This window comes from Pinus tabuliformis, chromosome X (genome assembly GCF_031772625.1).
Source record: "Pinus tabuliformis cultivar Carrire ecotype Pingquan chromosome X, CPIR1, whole genome shotgun sequence".
In the NCBI taxonomy this organism is placed as follows: Eukaryota; Viridiplantae; Streptophyta; class Pinopsida; order Pinales; family Pinaceae; genus Pinus; species Pinus tabuliformis.
Window position 1 is genome coordinate 1082538152 of NC_142308.1, and position 12908 is coordinate 1082551059.

Below are 12908 nucleotides of genomic sequence, written 5' to 3' on the forward strand. Positions count from 1 at the left end.
TCTCACCGAAGTGGCTGCATGTCTTCCCCCTGAAGTTCTTTTTGCTCTCTTTCTCATTCTCAAAACCCTAATTTGCTGTCGAAGTCGAGTTGTCTCTGCCTCCACCTGCTCAGGCTGCTCGGTCTCTTCCTCTATTTCTCCTTCCTCATTTCCTCCCACTTCTTTCTCATTCTCTTCTCCTTCCAATTGCGGGGGTTGTTCATCCCCTGAGTCGTCTATCTCCACAGGTTGGCTGGTACTCCCTTGGGGATTTTCCAACCTCCCTCTAATTCGTGCCAATCTAACTAATTTTCTTCGTTTTGATGATCTATTTGGTGTACTGGCAGTATGTTTGCATTTTTGGGCTAGCGGAGTCGGTGCCCCATCTATCATAGCAATTAGCTCTTCCGAGCTGCTCTGCTACTGAGCAAGACTATGGCTAACTATCAGCCGTATTAGTCCATGGTGACTTACTACCGATTCTACATGTTGTGACTTTTTCATGCTTCGGGCAACATCATGAAGTAATGAATTTAAAAATGCAGGTAGGTTCACAGAGCATTTCTCTTTTAATACAGCTAAGAGTTTAAGGTGTCGTGGTCTTACCACGTCTTTCCTGCCTTCATAGGTGATGTAGCTCTAGATGATCCTCACCAATTCTGCCCATGGCTCTCCTAATGTTGCTGGTAGGACTCCCTTTCCTCTGACTGTCAGGTTCTGGCCTTCATCCTGGAAGATCTTCATGATCTTTTGCAGTCTCTCCTTCTTTAGAGTCCACACAGGTCTAGTGGCTGGTAGTCCCGAGACCTCTACAATTACGTCATCGGTAACTGTTATGTGTTTTCCTCTTACTGTGGAGTGGTATTCTTGCAAGTTTTGCAAGAATTCTATTGCCACGGTCTCGTTGGATTCCTGTAAACGATTAAGATAGACTAACCATCCTGCCCTTGCCAGGATTTCCCGTGCAGCGTCAGAAACTGTCAATACCTATGGTTCTCTTCGAATTGACCTTCCTCCCATGCTTTCATTCACTGTAAAAACGCAAAGACGGCAATGGAATAGCATGATATTCAAACTATTAGAAACATAGAGAAAATAACAAAATCGTAAGGCTCGTTCAAATCTTACTAATTGCTGCAGACTATGATACGGAAATATCTTAGGAACAGCAAGGCATGAAAATTGAAAAACGAGATACCGTTAAGCCTTGCTATTCCCGAGTAAGAGTTTGCTGAATAATAGCCTGACATGTATGTCAGCAAATTATGAAGTCACCCCCCCGCAATGTGATAGGCCATCCTCGGCCGTCAAATGAAGGAGCGGCGGGCCAATTTGTTCTGGTACAGGGTCATAAAGGAACAGTGTATGCCAAGATGCCATGTTTACAAACGAAGCAAGTTACCTGAAATCGAGGTGTATAATAGGATCACTTAATAAATAAGAAAATGCAGTTACATGATGTGAAGCTGGGAGGATAGAACAACTGACGTGCACAACGAGTGTAATGCGATCATTGTCTACTTTTTCCGTCATGATTGGTTATGATGGATTTTCATGTGTTTAATGGTTCGGGGAAGTGATACGCATAATCTTAGTTGACAGATTTTAAAGGTATAAGACAGAGAAGGGTATTAATGATTACTATTGGTGTATAAGAAATGTGACTTCAATACCATTAACAGAGCTATGCTGCCGACAGGTGTCCATAACCTTGGTAGAGTTATTTGTTTCACCCATGGAACCATGATCCTTTGTGTATGCCTAGGAAGTATTGTTTAGTGTCAAAATGGAGGTCATTATGCTGGCTTGGTAACCAGTTAAATCATAATGCCATTCACCAGGAAGGAGTGAAAGGTGGGCAAGTCGGCTCGTGATGAGACCTCATGTTCCAAGGACTCTTTATTTTTTCTGATGTGCCTCTTGGACCATATCCCTGGTGTGGTGGCCATAGTGGGAATGCCACTTCAATTTCTTCCTTATGATCATGGTAGGCTGGCTCTTGATGAGACCCCCTATCCTACATTTGACAATTCAAAACATTCTTCTTTTTTTCTTTTATAAAATGCTTTCCTATTTATACACAAAGGGTGGTTCGACCCTCCTTAAGAGTAGGAATGGTGGAAGAAGTCTAAACATCTCAATAGAAAAATATATACCCTTTGTTCATATTCCTTAATAATGATAAAAAAAATTATGGGAATTTAAAAAGAACCAACATGATAAAGATGACCAATCATGTCAGTATTAGTAGGGTAATGACAACAAAAGTGATGAATAATTGTGTCCTTTTTTTGTTCCTCTTTATCAATTCACAACAATTTCTTGTAAAAGTAGCGATTTTATATAATTTGCTGATTTCAGTATGCTCTAGCTTTGTATCCATTGCATGAGTGTATAGCTGTGCTCCAAAAGACCTGAAACAAGAGGAACAATAGGTATCTTTAAGTAAAAGGAATACGAGAATGTTTTCGTTTGAAAAAGGAAGGGCAAAGGAATACAAGTGTTGTTCCTTTTAAAAAGGAACAACAAAAACCGAAAGTGTCATTCCTTTGAAAAAAGGAACAAAAAAAACCGAACATGTCGTTCCTTTAGAAAAGGAATAGTAGAAAACGAAAATGGTCGTTCCTTTGGAAAAGGAACAACAGAAACGCAAGTGCTAAAAGTGCCGTTCCTTTGGAAAAGGAACAACAAAAACGCAAATGTTGTTCCTTTGGAAAAGGAACAACAAAAATCAAAAAGTGATGTTCCTTTGGCAAAGGAACAGTAGAAAACTCAAATGCCTTTCCTTTGGAAAAGGAATAGCAAAAATCAAAAGTGTTGTTCCTTTGGAAAAGGAACAACAGAACACTCAAATGTCATTCCTTTGGAAAAGTAACAGCAAAAATCAAAAGTGTTGTTCCTTTAGAAAAGGAATAGCAAAAACTCAAATGCCATTCCTTTGGAAAAGGAACAACAAAAATCAAAAGTGTTGTTCCTTTGGAAAAGGAACAACAGAAAACTCAAATGCCATTTCTTTGGAAAAGGAACAGCAAAATGAAAAATAAGAAAGAACGGCTGAAACAAAAGGTGTTGTTCTTTTGAAAAAGGAACAACAACAACAACAAAAGTGTACACAAATGTTGTCCCTTCAGGAAAGGAACAACAAAACAACAACGCTGTTTCTTCTGAAAAGGAGCATCAAATATATATATATATAGATATAGAACAAAGAAATTATGTACAAAGTGTAAAAACAGGTGAATCACTTAATGAATCACAGGTGAGGAAGATTGCTCTTCCTCCTGTAGAATTTGCATATCGGAGTCCTCGTGTAGTTGCTGGCAGAAGGATTCCCGAGTAAGTGGTTTGCGGTATAATCAAACTCGATGGCCATTTACTTTAAAGGTATGTCCAGATCCATCAATAGTGACTAGAGTTAGGGTGCCATTATCATGTACCTTCTGGATTTCATATGGCCCCAGCCAATGAGTCTGAAGTTTCCCGGGAAAATCCTGAAATCTGGAATCGTATAAGAGCGCCCAGTCTCCTTCGTGGAAGACTTTGTTTTTAATGAGAGCGTCATGCCATTTAGCTCGCTGTTGTTGGATTAATGCAGTATGTTGAAGGGTAGAGAGCCTGATTTCATCTAGCTCATTGATCTACTGTAACCTATTAATCTATGCCTTGTTTAGATCTAGGCCTACTTCTTGTGCTGTTCGTAGTGTTTGGATTTCGAATTCTATGGGGAAAATAGGTTTCTTTCCAAACACCAATTGGTATGGTGAATAGCCGGTAGTGCTTCTCCATGTTGTTCTGTAGGCCCACAAGGCTTTTGGTAGTCTTGCAGCCCAATCGCATCTATGTGACGCAATGGTTTTTGTCAAGATTGCTTCTATTATTTTGTTTCTGCTTTCTACTTGACCGTTTGCTTGTGGGTGGTTTGGAGTAGTAATTTATGCTGGATATGATAGTTCTTAAGTGTTGCAGCAATGTTGTTACCAGTAAATTGTGGTCCACCGTCTGTAATTATGTCTCTTGGAAGCCCATCTCGCACAAATATATGAAACATGAACTATATGACAGAATCCTCTGTAGCTCTGGGTAATGCTTCTGCTTCAACCCATTTGGTGACATATTCTGTTGCCACTAGAATATATGTTTTCTGGTTCGATGATGGGTTAATTGGACCAACAAAATCAAGTGCCCATCGCTCGAATGGTTCAATAACCAGTTGTGGGTTCAAGGGCATTTCGTCAGACTAGCCAGGGCGTCCTGTCCTTTGACAACTGTCACAAGTTTGAACAAACTTCTTTGCATCTTTGAAGATCGTAGGCCAATAATACCCTGTTTACAGCACCTTATGTCCAGTTCTCTTATCGGAAAAGTGTCCGCCACATGGTCCGTCATGACAAGCTTTCAAAATATCAAAAATTTCATCCTCCCGAACACATCTCCTGATGTGCATATTTGCTCCTGTATGGAACAAGTAGTCCCCAATCCAGGAAAATCGAGCACTTCGTTGGACAATCTGCTTTCGTTCATTGGGGGTCAAATGTTTTGGTAATTTAACTATTGCTAAGTAATTTGCAACATCAGCATACTAGGGTATTTTAACAGTGACAACAAACAAATGCTCATCTGGAAATTGATCTTCAATTGCTGCTGCGTCCACTGGTTTTGGCATTCACGAGAGAAAGTCAGCTACAAGATTTTCTTTTACAGGTCTGTCCTTGATTGTAATATTAAATTCCTGCAATAAGATCAACCATCTAGTTATTCTACCATTTGTGATTGGTTTATTTGCTAAATATTTTATGGCAGAGTGATCTGTATACAAGATAACAGGATGCCTGAACTTATTGACAGCATGTATTACAACTAGAAATTCCTTTTCAGTAACAATATAATTCAATTCAGCAAGGGATAATTTCTTGCTAATATAATAAATTGCATATGGTTTTTTATCTTCTTCCTGCCCAAGGACTGCTCCAATAGTTGTATCTGAGGCATTTGATGAAATTTGGAATGGCAGGTCCCAATTTGGTCCTCGAAGGACTGGAGTTGTGGACACAAGCTTCTTTAGATCCTGAAAAGCACGGTCACATTTTTCTGTCCAAAGAAAGTCAACATTACCTGTCAGTGCATATAGAGGTGCAGCAATATGTGAAAAATGTTCTATAAACCTTCTATAATAACCAGAGAATCCGAGAAAACTGCGTACCTCTGTTTGAGTGGTAGGAGTGGGAATTAGCAAAATTATTTGAATTTTGGCTGTCTACTTGTATGCCAGCTGTTGAGATATAATGGCCTAGAATAAGTCCTTCAGTCATCATCATATAGCATTTTTCATGGCTTAAGCAAAGCCTGGTGGCAATGCAGCGCTGCAGGACTTTTTCCAGTGTGTCCAATGCTGGGTCAAAATCATCTCCGTATGGTGTAAAATCATCCATGTAGACTTCGAGCCCCTCATTTATTAGGTCTGAAAAAATGTTGAGGATAACTTTTTGAAATGTGGCAGGAGCATTGCATAAACGAAAAGGTAGAACTCTGTAGGCAAATGTTCCCCAGGGACAAGTAAAAGTGGTTTTGTCTTCATCTTCAAGGGCAATCTGAATCTGATTGTATCCATTGAAGCCATCTAAGAAAGAAAAGAATTTTTTTCCTGCTAGAGTGTCTAATACTTGATCAATGAATGGAAGTGGAAAGTGGTCTTTTTGTGTTGCTTTGTTTAGTTCTCTATAGTCTACACAAATCCTCCACTTTCCATTCTTCTTTGGTACCACAACAAGTGGAGAGACCCATTTACTATCGGAGATAGGGTAGATGAATTTAACATCTAAAAGTTTTTGAAGTTCAGCTTTTACAACATCTTTTAGATGAGGATTAAGTCTCCTTTGTGGTTGGCAAATAGGTCTCGTATCCTTTTCTATGTAAATGTGGTGTGTACATAACTGGGGGTCAATTCCTTTCATATCAGGGTAGTCCCATGCGAATGCTTCTTTATGTTTCCTCAATAATTGGATGAACTTCTTTTCTTGTTCGGAAGTCAGGTTGGCATTAATGTTTAAAGTCTTTCCTGGCTCAGTTTCCATAATTTTGCTATTTGAAACAGAGGTAGTAGGTATTGTTTGATCATGTGTATCTTTAAGAAGATCCTCTTCTAATTCATTATCAAATGCTGCTTCTATCATGTGACATTGTACGTGGGATCTGGGTTCAGCTTGGCTAATGAAATTATTAATGGCATCATCTTCTGTTTGGTCTTTGAAATTGAGGGCCTATTGTATGGTTAATGGAGATCTAATATTTTCGATGAGGTATGATACAGGATGCTTGTTAGTTTTTATTATTGTGACACTTGGCTGCACTGGGGGGTATAAAGCTAGATTCTTAATATTTGTCCCCCTAGTAATGGTCATACTACCTTGTCGGCAGCCAATATAAGCATCGACACTTGCGAGCCAATGTCTGCCTAAGATCAATGGATGTCCATCAAGTCGGTTTTTGGGGTTTATTATCAGAAAATCGGCCGGATACTCCCAGGAATCAACAGATGCCATAACATCATGTAGTGTACCCTCTGGCCTAACTATAGATCGATCAGCAAGTTCTAATAAAGTGGAGGTCGGTTCTACTAATGTAATGCCTAGTTTTTGGCAAGTAGTGGTCATTAAGATGTTAATTGCAGCTCCTAGATCAACTAAGGCATTTGAGAAGGTTTGACCATAGATTTGTACAGTTACTATTGGATTTCCTAGGTCTTCGTATTTAATGGGTGTTTCTTTTCCTGATAATAAGTCAGATAAAGTGCCAACTACTTGGACTTTTGGGTTATTTGTTATTTTCCTCCATGGTTTCTTTATACATAGTTCTTTGATAGTCTTTGCATATATTGGGATGTCTTGAATGGCTTGGAGGAGCGGGATTTTTATGTACAGGTTTCGTAATTCTCCCAGAATGTCAAAATCAGGATATTGTATAGGTCGAGGTATAGTTAAGCATTCTAGGAATGGAGGAGAGGATGTGGTTGCTAGATCATGACTTTGTTGTCTGGTCATGTCCTCTTCTTGTAATGGTTGTTCTACAGGCAACTGATTTTCAACTTGAATTGTTTTATCTCCCTCTGTTCCAATGATACGCTCAGATCTTAATAGAAGGTCATTACACTCCCTTAGATTGGTTCCTATCTCTGGTGTTTCAATTATTTGAATGGACTGGACCGGTCTGTTATTTGGATTGGGGTTGGGTTGGGCTGGGAGTTGCGACCTTAAGTTAGACTGGGGGTTTTGTTGTAGGGCTGGCAGTGTAGGTTGAGGGAGCGGGATGGTTCCTACTGGCTGATTCATCGGTCTTTGCCAGTTTGCTTGCCAGGTTTGAATCTGTGAAGTAGGAGGAGTCCATTGTGGTGGAAAAACATAGTTTTGCCAATATGGTGGGGTATAGGGGAAATTTGGTCAATTGGGTTGGCTTACTTGATTCGACCATGGAGATGATGAAGGGAATGATTGTTGTGACCAATTCGGGAAGGGAGGTTGATTTTGCCACATTGAATTATATTGTTGAGCATGATATTGCGGAGGCTGGAAAGAAGAAGCTGGGTCTGAAAACATACCTATTTGTCGCGGCTGCCATTGACGGCACTGATTAAGTAGATACACCGATTCTGGCTCTTCTTTTGCCTCCTTGTATACTGCTTTCAATCCAGGAAGTGAGGGGTAGCTTTCTGTGGAGTGGTCTTTTGTACAAATGGTGCAAACTTGAACTGCATCTAATGGACACTCCTTATGGTTGTGTTTCTTTCTACATCTAGGACAGAAGATTGCCAAATTATGTTTTGCTTCTACTTGCTTTTGTTTGGCCTGCATAATATCAAGTTGTGTTGTCAGCATCCCCAATATGTCAGTTTTAAAATTTCTAATAAATTTCCAATTTCTGCACGAGTTACTCCTTCTACCGAAATTCTATTATCTCTTACTAATCGATCATGTTCTGCTGGTTTTAGCCTTGTGCTGCCTCTTGAGCTCCTGATACATAAATCAATAATGTCAGCAAAAATTTCTTAATAAATATCTCCTTTCCCCATAATGTTGAATGTCTCAATCCATTGTTCCTTCATTCCCCTAATTTATGTTGTTTTTAATACATTATCAGGTAAAGGTAATGATGCTTAAGGATATCTTTGAAGATTATACTGGAATCGTTCAATATACTCTTCTAATTTTTCATTTGGTTTAGCTGCCATATGAAATATTTCATCTTTTAACTCTCGAGACCTGCAATAGTCCTGATATTTTTTTAGAAAAGACTTTTTCATTTGATCCCAATTATTTATAATACCACCACCTAATCCCATAAACCATCTTAAAGCAGCTCCTTTTAATGTAGAGGGAAATAATTTCAGTTTCTGGGGATCGGTGGTATAGTCATATCCTCTACACAGCACATCGAATTCAAACAGGAATGCATCTGGGTCTTCTGATGTAAGGCCATGGAATGTAGGGATATGCTGGAGGGGAATTGCTTTCATAGGTGCATTAGCTGCAGTATCCACAATGGGGTATTGCAGTGTAGAGGTTTGGGTGTTAGCTGATTCTGGGCCATTTGGTCAAATATGTGCCAATAACCTTATGGGATATCTAGGAGAGTATTCCTAGGTTGTCGAGGGGGAATGGCTCTAATGGGGATGGCCTTGACAACACTTCCTTTATCTGGGATGATGAGAGTGCCTAACGTCTTGGGGGATTCAGGTTCTTGAATTTCATTATAAATTATTTTTGTAGCACTTCCCTTATCTGGGCTGCTTAATGGCTGAATTACCCTAAGAGGAGATTTTGGTTCTTCAGCTTCTCCTGTTTCTCCTCTTCCTTCACAGAGATTGCTAAGGTTCCCTTCCTGCAATGATTTTAGGCTAGAATTTTCAATTTCTTGAAAATCTTGCTCTTCGGTTTGACTATGCACCTCAGCAAAGGCTACAGATGGTGATCATGTGGCCTGAAGGGAACTAGTAGGCTGTCTAGAAGTAACTTTTCTAGGTCCTACTAAAGGCTAAGATTCTGCTTTCTTAAGGATTTCGTCTATAAAGGTCGATCGGCCAAGGGTCACTGGCCCCTTAGCTTTATCAGACTTGGGTAGAGGTTTGGGATTCTTTTCTGGCTTTTTTTGCTTAGTCATGCACACAAATCAACTGCTAGGTTCTACCCAAACAAAACAGCAACAAATCTGCAGGAAAGCGGGCAAGGGAGCAGGGCTATTACATACTCCACACGCAGGTTCTTACCTTCCATTTTTAAAACCTAGCTCTTTCCTAACAGGTTCTTACACTACTATGGAAAAGAAACAAATGGCTACACTCTTCCCCGGCAACGGCGCCAAAATGTCGAGCCGTAAAAAGGGTCTTTTTCACCTCTAATTACCTCACATTAACTTGTCAATCCAGGAATGATTTGTTATCTCAAAGAGTGTACTCAGTTTGAGGCTGTCATTTGTCAGAGTAATGCTAGTAGTATAGCTCAAGAAAATACAAGAGTAAACGGATGCTTGAAATGAGATCTACTTACAACAAAATACTTTAAAACTAAATCATGCACTTGGAAAACTAAGCAATTTATCAGTCAAGGGTCCAGTAACAATAACTCATCCCTTTGGAAACTGATGTAACTAAAGGTAATCAAGGAACAGATCATCAATCTGGGGACTAGACAAAAAATGCCAACGCCCACTACAGTTTCAAATCGTTCTGCACACCAAAGCAACAATAACACAGATAACAGGAAATGGAACAACAACTAAGAAATGGAACAACAACTAGAAAATGTAACAGCAACTAAGTCTGATGAACAACAACACCTTAATCTACAGGAACAAGTGCAACAATCGTATCCTACAGAAATCAGATGGCAATCTTTACTTAAAGGATAAATCAGACAACAAATAGAAATGGAATGGCAACCAATTACCAATGAAATATAGAACAACACTTAGAGCCAATTGTGAATACACAATACCGAAATAAATAACACACACAACACACAGAGATATTAAGAGAAACAATAATATACATCTGATACCACAAATATTGATCTCAGTTAGAAAGGATAACGATCGCAATTCATAATGGAACAACAATGTCAATTGAACAGCAATCGTAATGAAGTATAAACCATAGACGAATACAGTAATACCAACTTAAGAATATTACAGCTCGGTTACTCTGCAATTGAACAGCAATAGCATTCTGTAAAGAATAGTAATGTTACATTAATGACTTAAAGGAACAACAATACGTTATAAGGTCAGAATGAACAATACGACTTTCCTGTTGCAGAGAACGATATTGTAAATATAACAGAGCTATGATATAAAATAACAAAACACACCAGATTACCGATCAAAGCTGATAACAAAAACCACACATGAACTAAAGATAATGATACAGGAGCAAGTGTTCCACCAGGGCTGGGCCCTTAGCCTCCAGGGACACACCGCTTGAAATTATTCCAGGATCAAAGATGGAACAACAACCAAATCTATATTAAAGCATTAAAACAGAGTTACAGTGGATCACTTCTCAATGAGAGTCGATGATCAAAGTTTCAAATACAGAGCAAAGTCACATAAAAATTAACAGTCTCCTCCCCCAGGGCTAGTAGTGTTGCCCCTACTTATAACAGCTGAAGCAGAGATATCAAGGATGTGAAGATAGTTAAAGCAGTGATCCCTCAGGATCAAAGGATCCTGAGGGATTCACCAAGTTGTTAATCCTCAGTTATCTAGTCATTTTCTTGTGCCGAGTCGATATCTCCTTTTCCTTTCCTTGGCTGAGATGTTTTAATTTAGATCGTCTTGTTTGCATATGGTTCCCCGCCAAAGGGACAGCGGTTAGCTTGGCCCTGTCCTTTTCTTTGAAGCAGAAATCTTTAGTTTTTCCCTTTTCCTACATAAGAAATGGCAATTATTAGCGTTTTCATGTTGCATATAAATCTTATAGATTTGTCATGATTTCCCATTATCTACCTAGTTCATGATGCAAAGATGTTATGAGTTCTAAAGAAAAGATGACAAAATAGTCAATAAAAACATACCTTCTTCAGTACTCCACACATGGTAAGCCATAAATTATTCTATGCCTTTGGACCTAAACAATTGCCGCAAATGTGGAATTATGGGAATATAACAAATAACCTTGCAAGGCACATTTTTGTTGCTTGATTAGTTCGATATCTACTAATTTGAAATTTCAGGTATTCTTCTTTTAGCGCATGTTCTCCATAATACAAAATATAATCATCAAGACATGCATCAATATCTCGATACTCCATTCCAATATCTTTCACAATGGAATGAAAATCACAGTATGTGGAAGGTAAAAAAATTGATGATGGTAATAGAAATTCACCTAACAATCTACAACATAATTAAAAAATCAGTACTGCTTAATGTAAAAAATATTAATCGTACATATTGCATCCCAATTTTATAGATGATCAACTAAAAAAAAAAAAAGAGGAAAAAGAAAACATTTATCATCCGAATTAGATCATTATATTGTTTTTCATCCATCTCAATGCATTGGGAGTGGAAAAAGTGGAGGAATCATCTCACATGATTGTTTTTACCTCTGGGATCCAGCTTGGCGAGACGGGGTCTGAATCCTTCCAGGAGTATTTTTTGGCATCAAACAATGTTCTTTGGGGGGTAAAACTTTGACCCTTTTGCGTGTACCATTTCATGCTATTCTACACACAGATACCTTTCCAACAATGCAAGAAGCGCGTCAATCGGAATACATATGCAAAAGTTATGTCACTTATAAGTTGACCTTCTTGTTTTCACACCTATAATTCGGGAGGATGTTGCGCTAGCGCCCACTATTCATGGAAAAGGGGCTGGCCATGTGTTTGTGATGTAAAATACTATAGAAGTTTATATTTTGTATCTCTAGTTAAGAGTTTATGTAGTCAAACTTAACCACTAGTATGCTATTAGGCTATGTTATAACCGGGCCACTAGGAGGAAGAGGAATTCCATTCTTTCAAGATCATTTTATTCCATATATGATAAAAGATAGCTAGGAGAGATAGGAGGTAGAGCACATAGAGAGGATATGTGAACTATAATAGCCCATGGGTCACATGTAATACTTCTTTGTACCTGTAGCCATATTTCTAGATAGAGAAAGAGAGTGAAGCGACCTCACCTTCCAATTGGGTTTTCTCCCGAAAGGGTTTCCCAGAGAGCATATATTGTGTCTTGTGTGTGTGTGTGCTTATTTTTTCATTCTCTACTTTTCTACATAATTTCCATTCGCATGCATGCAATAATTAGAGTTAAATCCATAGATCTTAAAGTTTAATAAACTGTAATAGTGTATATTTTTTAGAGTTATGATATAATATTATTAGACCTGGTATGACGAATTGTTCAGTGGAGTATCCAGGGAATTTTATGGATCATTTGGTATCAGAGTAGGTTTCTTTGGGTATTTTTGGATATTTGTAGGGGATCTAGGTCGAGGAGGTTGGAAACCGTAAAACCCTAATCATGGGCAACGAATTTGTAAACAAACCGCGCGATCCTATAGAGGTGAGGTTTTCACAACTTGAACAACAAGTCGTGGATATAAACCGAAATGTAAACCTCCTCATGGCGGCCCTAAAGAATAAGCTAGGGATATTTGGAGAAGATGGGGGTTCGAATGCAGAGGAAAAGTTAGAAGGGGGATCGAGATATTAGGAAGACATGGAGAATCAGCCAAAGAAAGAACTTGAAAAAGGTCAACCCAATTCGAGTGTCGTGAATCAATCCCTATTCAAAATGGAAGCAAAATTCAATATCAAGCCATACCACGGTGAGATCGACGCTTTGAAGCTGAACCATTGGTTTCAGCAATTGGAAGTTTATTTCAACGTCCATCATATCGAGGAAGGGAAAAATATCTCATTCATGCAATT